The sequence below is a fragment of the Lactuca serriola genome, chromosome 4 (genome assembly GCF_051521515.1).
Source record: "Lactuca serriola cultivar US96UC23 chromosome 4, Lser_US96UC23_V15, whole genome shotgun sequence".
In the NCBI taxonomy this organism is placed as follows: Eukaryota; Viridiplantae; Streptophyta; class Magnoliopsida; order Asterales; family Asteraceae; genus Lactuca; species Lactuca serriola.
In genome coordinates this window covers 367,031,495-367,040,922 of record NC_136411.1, presented here as the reverse complement: position 1 = coordinate 367,040,922, position 9,428 = coordinate 367,031,495, and the positions used below count along the sequence as shown (strand labels likewise).

The 9,428-nt window shown below is 39.8% G+C and overlaps 1 non-coding gene across 1 annotated transcript; it reads left to right on the top strand.

Annotated features, from left to right (window-relative positions):
• Nucleotides 1–8,356: 8,356 nt before the first annotated feature.
• On the top strand, nt 8,357–8,463 carry LOC145049048 (small nucleolar RNA R71). Its single transcript, XR_013683168.1, has one exon. It is a non-coding gene; the product is annotated as a small nucleolar RNA R71 (small nucleolar RNA).
• The last annotated feature ends 965 nt before the right edge of the window (nt 8,464–9,428 follow it).

Here is a 9,428-nt window from a genome sequence, read left to right as displayed (position 1 = left end):
CGAGCTACATGGTAGATGGTAGGCTAGGTATTTCAGGAATTTGGAGCTAGAGTTTCCTGATTCATGATGCCTTAGCCTAGGAGGATGTTATTGATTGACATTATCTACTATTTGCTTTGTGTGTATGCTGAGTAGGGGTACATGGCAGGAAATCTTTAAGATAGATTTGAGTTGACAAGTAATCTAGGAGGAATACGTAGATGTTCATTTTGAGAAGTATGCGGAGAGAGTAGTTAGATATCCGTGAGCGATAGGGTACTTGTGAAATAGGGTCCTAGGAGGAGGACTTAGGACAACTATGGATTGGTGTGGAAGGTAGTATTGGGCCCGTACTACTAAAACCACCGGATTTATACGTGAACCAAGTAAGAACCTTAGGATACTAAGAAGCATGTAGGAGTGGGTAATTTTGTGTGCACTTTAGCCAGTCCCTGATGATTTATGTGCTGTGTTTCAGAGAGACTATGGTGATTACCCGCAGTAACCGCTGAGGGGGGGGGGGTCCCATGTGACAAGGAGATCTGCAGGATCATTGCTGAGGAAGTGGCTACAGCTGTCAAGGAGGCCATTCTAGAGATGTTTGGGTCTATTAAGACCATGTTGATTGAGACTTTTGACGAGGATTATGCTACTGTAACAGAGCGCCACAGCCCTTGTAGCTGCGAGGCCACAGGGGGTGAGCCAATATTGTTCCAAGAGTTCAGCAACACGAATCTATCGAAGTTTGACAGGACCTGGGACCCGATTTATGCAATGAGATGGATTTCTAATATCGAGGGATGTTTCTGTACATGTTCAGGCCCTAAGAATATGACGGTTCGATTTGCGTTGAACCATCTTCGCTTGGGAGCGAAGGACTGGTGGAAGTTTGTGATGACTGATTATTCTCCTACATACCATGCAACAGTGACTTGGGAGAGGTTCACCCCTTTATTCGAAGATAAATAGATTCCCCAGTTGGAGAGGGAATGATTGGCCTAGGACTTTTTGTTTCTCAAACAGAAGACAGAAACAGTGATAGAGTGATGTGTGCAAACTCACTTAGTTTTAAACCTACTTTTAATTATCAAATAACACACAAAAGGCAGTGAACCTATCAATTGTGGTATAGCTAAATAAGCAGGGTATCGAACACAGGGAACGACAAATTAAACTAAAAAATAATTTAATCTAAGTTAATTAAGAAGTAGGAATTTTTCTCTAGTTTTACAAGACTAGAAACTTACTAACTATTACTAATTTAAGACTAGAAAATAACGATTTAACTAGATTCAATAATTGGAAAGGAACTTCTGTTTAGTTCAACTTGGTTAACTCTATGGTTGATTTCAAGTTAATAGTGCAATGGATTAATTCTTTCGTTGGTTACCGATTCAAGTGATTAGATTCATATTCACTACCCTAATCCTTAGCAAATAAACTAACTTAAACAGTGGCCAATTGTCTAATTTAATTATATTCACTAGATTAATTATTCGGGTTAAGTTAGACTTGCAATAGTTAACTAATTTATTCTTTTTAATTAACCTCTTGTTTGATAGTCATCTTACAAGCTTGCACATGAATTTACTCAATTTTCTTATTAATTCTAGTTTCATATTCATTAATCCTAGACATATAACATAGTGATCACATAGCATACGAGGTAATTAATCAATAGATGTTCATGCTAATCAATTATCTTCCTATTAACAGAAAATTAATTATTATGCACACACAAGGTTCTTTAGCAAGCTAAAATAACAAAAATTCACCAACTTGGAATTAATCCTACCAATCAATCAAACCATATTGTCAACTTTGTATCCCCAAACAGAAGTCTAAAGGTTTTAGCTCATAATTAAAGTAAATAACAGCAAACAAACAAAGTCAAGTTGCTTAATCATAATGATAAAACAAAAGAATAAGTGGAATGATGAAATTTTGCCTTAATTACTCTCTGGAATTGAATTCTAGCTTCCTTCGTCACCTTCTAGGGTTTTTCTGGCTTCTCAATCGTAGCAAAGTACTTCTGAATCGTCCCAGAACTCTCTCTCCAATCGATCTGTGGAATTATCTTTAAATATACGAATCGAATCGTCGAGTCAAGTTGTGACTCATCGAGTCCCTCTCACATTCCCCGTATTCCGATAACTCTCTGGGATCCCGAGTCATTATCTTCTCGATTCTTCGATTGGACTCGCCGAGTAGTCGATCTGACTCGCCGAGTAGGTGCCTTTTTTAGTGTTTTTCTTCTTTATTCCATTCTCGATCTTCTAACTGTTTCTCCCGCTTCCTTTCGCTTCCGAGCTTCATCTTTGGACTGAAAAACATAATTTAACACTTTTAAGTACCTTTTGTCCATAATATGCAATAATTAAGCTAATAAATGAATAAAAATGTATACTTAATATGAACTAATTATGCACATATCAAAATACACCACACTTGTCTTTTGCTTGCCCCCAAGCAAAACTGAATTTTAAACATATTAGAATCATATATAACAACTCCAATATAACCCAGCCATTATGCCAAGACCGCAACGCATGCATTTGTGTCTAAAATTTTTTCCTAAAAACCTCCCATACTTCAAATACTCACAATCCTCATAAACACTTGCCCACTCACCCCGAACTATGCTCATTTTATGCAACCCTCCGAATCCATCCGCAGAAAACCTCTTACCCTCAAGGTGTTTTTAATTGAGCAACCCAAGCATACATAATCTAGAATTACAACTTTTTGATACCACTATGGAGCTCTTTTGAATTCATCTCTTCTTTGATATTTGCTTTGATCTCTTTGAATTCACCACCTTTATTGTTTGATTTTCGGGTATCTTCAACTTTTTTTGATTTTCTTGGAATTTTGATCTTTTGATCTTCACTTTAATTTCTCCAAAATTCATACAATTTTTCTAGTAATTCTCTCTCTTTTTTTTTTTACGTGTATCTCTCTTTTTTTTCACTCAAATTCCTACATGCTTAAGCAGGGGCGCTCAATCTCAACCTTTATTGGCTAACGATAACAATCTTCCTGGATACATTTCAGGTTTAGGCTGCTAAACATATTGCATCCCTCGGGCTGAGCAAGGTTATGTTTTTGTCCCATGATTTCACTGGAATAAGGAAGCCACAAATGCACTAGAACGTATATAGACTCAACTAAACATTTGGGTTTTCATGAAATTATCAACACAATTCTAACATGGAGTCCTAATTACTTTTACCAAAATTTTCTAAATAAAGTCCTAAGTAATACTTTTGGTATGCAAAATTTTAAAATTAATCTAAATTAAGACTCTAAATTTTAAAATTAATCTAAATTAAGACTCTAAATTTTCTATTATGTAACCAACCCCCTACCCCACACTTATTTTATGCAATGCCCTCATTGCATATTATGCATAATAAAAACATAAAAAGAACTAAAGAGGGAATTGGAACAAACTCCCCTGGGATAGCAGTGGATAGGTTGATCACTTGCATTTTAGCTCCAACTTCAATTGACTTTAGACATGGTAACATCTCATCCATGCCTTGGGTGTCTCGTCTCGTGTGGGTCGCTCCAAATACGCGGAAAACAGTGTAAGATCTTCAGGAATGATTATGGAAAGAATAAATAGTCAAGTGGTACTTGAATTAGCATCAAATCAGCAGCCCCTTCGACATGAAACCAAACGACTCGTCGAGTATATACCAGACTCGTCGAGTTACTACGGGAAATCTTCGCATTTGTGAGAATTAAGGGCGACTCGTCGAGTCAGTTTAGTGCACTCGACGAGTTGGTCACTGAATGAAAATAATAGCATTCTGCATCTGATCCAGCTTCCAATAAACTCTCTATACTTCCTATTCACTTCTAGACTCCCTTGCCAACATCTCTAAGCACTGGACTCAATACTTTAACTCTAACGCTCCTTTGTCTTGACTCTCTTTCTCACTTTGATTCTATAACTCTAAACCCTTTTGAAGCTAGCACTCCTAATTCAATTCTGAAAAATTGTCAAAGCATCAAACATTAATTAAACATCAAAAACAAGTTTTAAAAACATCAAACAAACCAAATAAAACAAACAAACACAAAATTAAAAATTTTTCAATAAAAATGCATAAAACATCAATCCTCCTCCTCATCATTATCAAGCCCTACTCCACTTCCTCCAGCCCCACTTCTTCTTGCACTTATCACTTCTTCCCATGTTGGAATATATGGAAAGTTACCACCATCAATGTGTGGAATGTTAAAGTGGTCAAACAGTCGGATATGAGATTGGTTGCTAAAATTCAAGCCCCGCGCCATTTGATCCTGGAGTCGCCTCATCTCCACATTGTACCAATCCATTAGTACTTCGTCATTCTCAACCGGAATCACCGGCGGCTCCTCCTCAATATCCCGCTCTCTCTTCGAACGAACCCTCCTCCCCGGTGCTTCGGGACCAATAACCAGATCATCATTTTGGATGGCATAGTGGCCACCACCATAATCTTCAATAATCCTCGCTCTCCGGAAAAGAATTGGATTGAACGGAGGTGTAGGGATCAACGTCATGAAGTTCCACGTACCGCGGTTCATCAACCCGAATGAATTTGCCAACCGGGTGACAAACATCCCACCATTAATTCGGGAAGTTTTGCGATCCTTGACCGCACCCTCCGAGAGATATGAAGCTAGACACCAAGGAATGTTGCAAAAAACGCCGGGTATAATGATGCTCCATAAATAGAAAACGTCAAGGTTGGAAACCTTGTCATCATCCTTTCGTTAATTGATGGTGGATGAAATGAGGCGGTGTATGAGGCGGTGTGTTGGGGATCGAATGCTCCCTTCCTGTGCCGACTTTGGAATGTAGAATTTGTTACCAATAGTACTCCACCAGCCCGTACTCGTAACTCCCTCGGGAAACACCATATGGGTTTCTGCCAAAAACGCCCGAAAGATGGGTGTTGAGACCAAGGGCTGATCATAAACCCCTAATCGACAGGCAAGATCCACCATAGAGCATTGATGAAACTCCCCCCCCCCCCCCCCCGAGACAAAAACTGAAGCTGGACGGGTGATAAGCATCCACTCCCCCGGTGAAAGACACTGTGGAGAAAAACTCCAAACAAAGCTCCAAATAAACCGGCTCCTGAATACGGAAGACACGGCTCCACCCATCACACACCATTGTTTCGCCTTCATGGTGAAACTCTTTCCATAGATAAGGAGCTAACTCGTCCTCGTAGCGCACATTCTGCAGCCAATCCCAATCTATCCGGTTGGGCACATAAACCTCTTTCTTCTTGATATCAGCCAGCTTCTTCTTCCATTTCCGCAATGTCGAAGCGGACTCGATTTGGGGAAAGTTTAGCCATGGAAAATCCCCTTGGTTGCCACTGGAACTTTGTCCCCTTTTGAACATGATTTCTGCAAAACAAATACCCAAAACCCAGAAAACACAGAATATAATTAAAAAACATCTCGCATATACTTCCCGACTCTTTTCAAAAACGGGTTTTTCATGCAATTGCTACCATAGATGGCCTTATAATCACATTCTTAACAGAAAACAAGAAGAAATTTGTTACCTTTTGAGATTGAACTTGAGAAATTTGAAGAAAACTTGAAGAACAAAGATGAATGCTTGAGAGGAAGTTTAGAGTGAGGCGCCCGTCGAGTGTGTATGTGAAAAACTGATTCTTAGGGTTAAAACCCTAGTTACCAGATGTAAAAGTAATTTCAAAATTATTTTTTTTGTAAATAGTACCGACTCGTCGAGTCAGGGTCAGACTCGGCGAGTCTGGTCGCGAAGTCAAACTTTTTCTGAAATCCATATGGACTCGTCGAGTCTTGGTCAGACTCGGCGAGTCTCTTGCAAAAAATTCATAATTTTCAAAATTTTGTTATTTATTTAAAATCATTTCACCCTACACTTAACCTATGCACACTCTCAAGCAGACATGTCCGATGATTTGGAAGATTAAAATTCTAAAAACGAAGCAAAAATTAAAAAAAAAACTAAAAAGTAAAAGAAAGCAAACTCTATATAACGGGTTGCCTCCCGCCAAGCGCTTCTTTTTAAGGAGTCATTAGCTAGACTCCTTCCCATTTACGTTTCGCCATCTCCGAGCATTGGGAACGCACACCTAACTTTTTGTGATTTGTACTTGCTCTTGTAAGCGTGAATCTTCTTCTTGTAAGCCCTTCTTAATGCATCTCTTTTCTTTTTCACAGCCTCATCCTCAGCTGCTTGGGCATCCCTTTTCCTCTTTTTCTTCTTTACCCCATTCTTTTTCACCTTCTCTTGCACCGCCTTCTCTTTAAATTTAATTACTTCATATTTCATGATGGTTCGTGCTTTAGGTTTAGTAGCGAATGGTTGATCAGCTTCCACCCTCCTTTCCTTTGTCTCTTCATCCTTTCCAGTGCTCAACCCATCATCAAACGGAATTGTATCAAGACATGCTACATTGGCGTATTGAACTTTCCATCCCTTTCCTCCTTCTGCTATTCGTTCTTCTAAAGAATCATGAATAATATCTAAATCCAAGGTATGTGAAGAACTAGTAACAAACAGATGTAAGTCGGCCAAGTCTTTGTCAAATTCGACTGGACTCTCGAGTCCATTAAAGTGACTCGGCGAGTCTGATCGGGTTTCATCACTTCTTGGGTGTTTTCTGAGTTTGCTCCTTCCAGTAACTTTTCTAACTCCTCCAAGTCCTTGCTAACATCAACATCCTCTTTAGAGTGTATCAAAAACTTGCTTGGATCATCTTTTAGCAAAAGTTCAAGCTCTCTTTGTAATATCTCATCATCCAATTGGATAATTGAGATGTCTTCTTTCTTTTCCTCTTCTTGCTTGTCTTCTGGAATAGCTTTAAACATTATAGATTCATCACCCACCCTTAATGTCAATGTAGACTCACATATATCAATTAAAGCACACGCAGTGTTTAAGAATGATCTCCCCAAAATAATTGGAATTTCGGGGTCTTCTTTCATATCAACTACCACGAAGTCTACTGGGAAAATAAACTCGTCGACTTTTATTAGGATATCCTCACAAACGTCTTGTGGATGAATTATCGTCTTGTCTGCCAAGTGGATCTTCATATTTACCGGCCTTGGTTCTGGTAAATTCAACTTCTTAAAGAATGACAAAGGCATCAAATTGATGCTTGCCCCTGAATCAGCTAATGCTCGGGTGAAAACTTCATTACCAAATTGGCACGGAATCACCATATTTCCCGGATCACCCTTCTTTTCAGGTAGCTCACTCATCAATATTTCCGCGATTTCAGCCAAATCCTTCCTAGCAGCAAAAAGGCTGTAAAGCAAGTTGAAGTACTTAGGTGTTTGTAGCATTGTTTCCACAAATGGCACATTAACTTGTAAACCTTTAACATGCGTCATGAAGGTTCTGTTTGCTTCTACTTTTTCTGCAGGCATGGCTTTGATTGGGTATGGCAGAGGAGGATTATAAGGCTTCAAAGAACTGACAGTTTTCTCATTTACGCATGGACTCGTCGAGTCCATTGGAGTGACTCGGCGAGTCGGATCGGGTTTTGCTGGGTCCGATTCTTCTACCTTTTCTGCCTTCTTCTTGGAGATTCTCAGTGCTTCTGTAACTGTTTCTTCACTGCTGGAGGTTATCACACTTACATTTTCTATCCTTGGATTGGGTTCGGTGTTACTCGGAAGTTGACCCGGTCTTCTATCATTCACTTGATGCGCAAGCTGCCCCTGCTGTTTCTCAATGTTGAGAATCGATGCTTGCTGATTCCTAAGCATGTTTCTGGTTTCGTGTATGGAAGCATCGTGATCATTGTGTCTTTTTTCGGACGCGGCTATGAATCTAGTGAATAACTCTTCTAAATCGGCTTTCTTTTGCACTGGTTCTTCCTTTTGGTATAGTCCCCTCTCCTTTTGCTTGTATTTCACCTCCTTTGCCTTCTTATACTCCTCGTATGGTAGCCAATCCTTCTTAGGTTTTCACCAATTTTCATCATACCGATCACCACTTGAATATAAGACTTGAGCTTTCTTATTTCCATTCTCATCCAAATCACAATCCTTTGCGAGATGGGGCCCTCCACAATTTTCGCATCCTACCCTAATAGCATGGATTGCTTGATCCATTTTTGTCATTCTTCGATCTAGACTATCAAGCTTTGCTATCACCGCTGCCATGCTATCATTTTCCGCGTTTACTACCCCTCGACTTACTTCGTTTCTCGGATTGTGGTATTCTCTAGAGTGCTTAGAGAATTCTTCAATTAATTCTTTAATTACCGGGGGCGCCTTCTTTGTGAGCGGGCCTTGAGAATCAAGTAATTGCCTTGTGGTGACATTGACTCCATCATAGAAAATGGAGACCTCTTGTTGGCTATTAAGGTCATGGTGTGGGCAATTTCTAAGTAGGCTCTTGTATCTTTCCCAAGCTTCACAAAAAGATTCTCCGGGTTGTTGCTCGAAGTTGGCAATGGCTTTCTTTAGCTTGGCTATCTTGGAGGGTGGGCATAAATGGTCTATGAACTCTTCTTTCATCTTGGCCCATGTGTTGACCGATCCGGGAGGAAGTGACTTTAAACAATCTTTTGCAGCTCCTTTAAATGTGACAGGAAGCATGCGAAGAAGCTGGGTCTCGCGTGGAACATTCGGGACGTTGAAGTAATCGGCCACATCATTCACCTCGTCCAAGTGCTTGTAAGCGTCTTCGTGATCCTTCTCGTAAAAAGGAATCTCCTTGAGTTGGGCGAGAATATGGCCTTTTAGTTCGAAAATGGCGGTCGCGGGAATTGCGGGTTGCACAAGTCCCGGCCCGGTGTCATCACGCATCCTTTTCTTCCATTCCCCCATTGGGACTTCTTCAATGTTAGCCATTGTGATAGCTAACTCTTCTTCGGAATCGGTTTTGTGCTCTTAAGTGTGCTCTTCTTCTTCCTCGGTATCGTACTCGATATCTTCTTGAATTGGTTCTTCAATTGTCAACGAGGCACTGGATGCTCCTGATTTGCTGCTCTTCTTCTTGCTGAAAACGGATTTTAAGTTTTTGAGTGGTGAGTTCTTTGAAGATGTGGTTTCTCCTACGACTTTTCCTTTGCTTCTTCTTAATGCGGATTCCAGGTCTTCCAAAGGAGGTACCAGAGGTGTATCAGATCCTCGGGTCATGAAACAACTGAAAAAAAAATGAAACAAAAGAAAGGAAACGTGTAAAAAGAACAAAAACAGAATAAAAAATAAAGCTGAAATAGCGATGTACTCGCCGAGTCGGCACGAATGCACTCGGCGAGTTCAGAGCAAAAACTGAAAAAATTTCTAGTTATCCTAAAAACATAATTTTATTCAAACTAAATCTACTTACTGAATTGCTTTGTAAATAACTTTGTGTAAGATAAATCCCACACAAAGGATCGATTAAAGTAGAATTTAATACTAATTTTAGAACCGTTCCCCGGCAACGG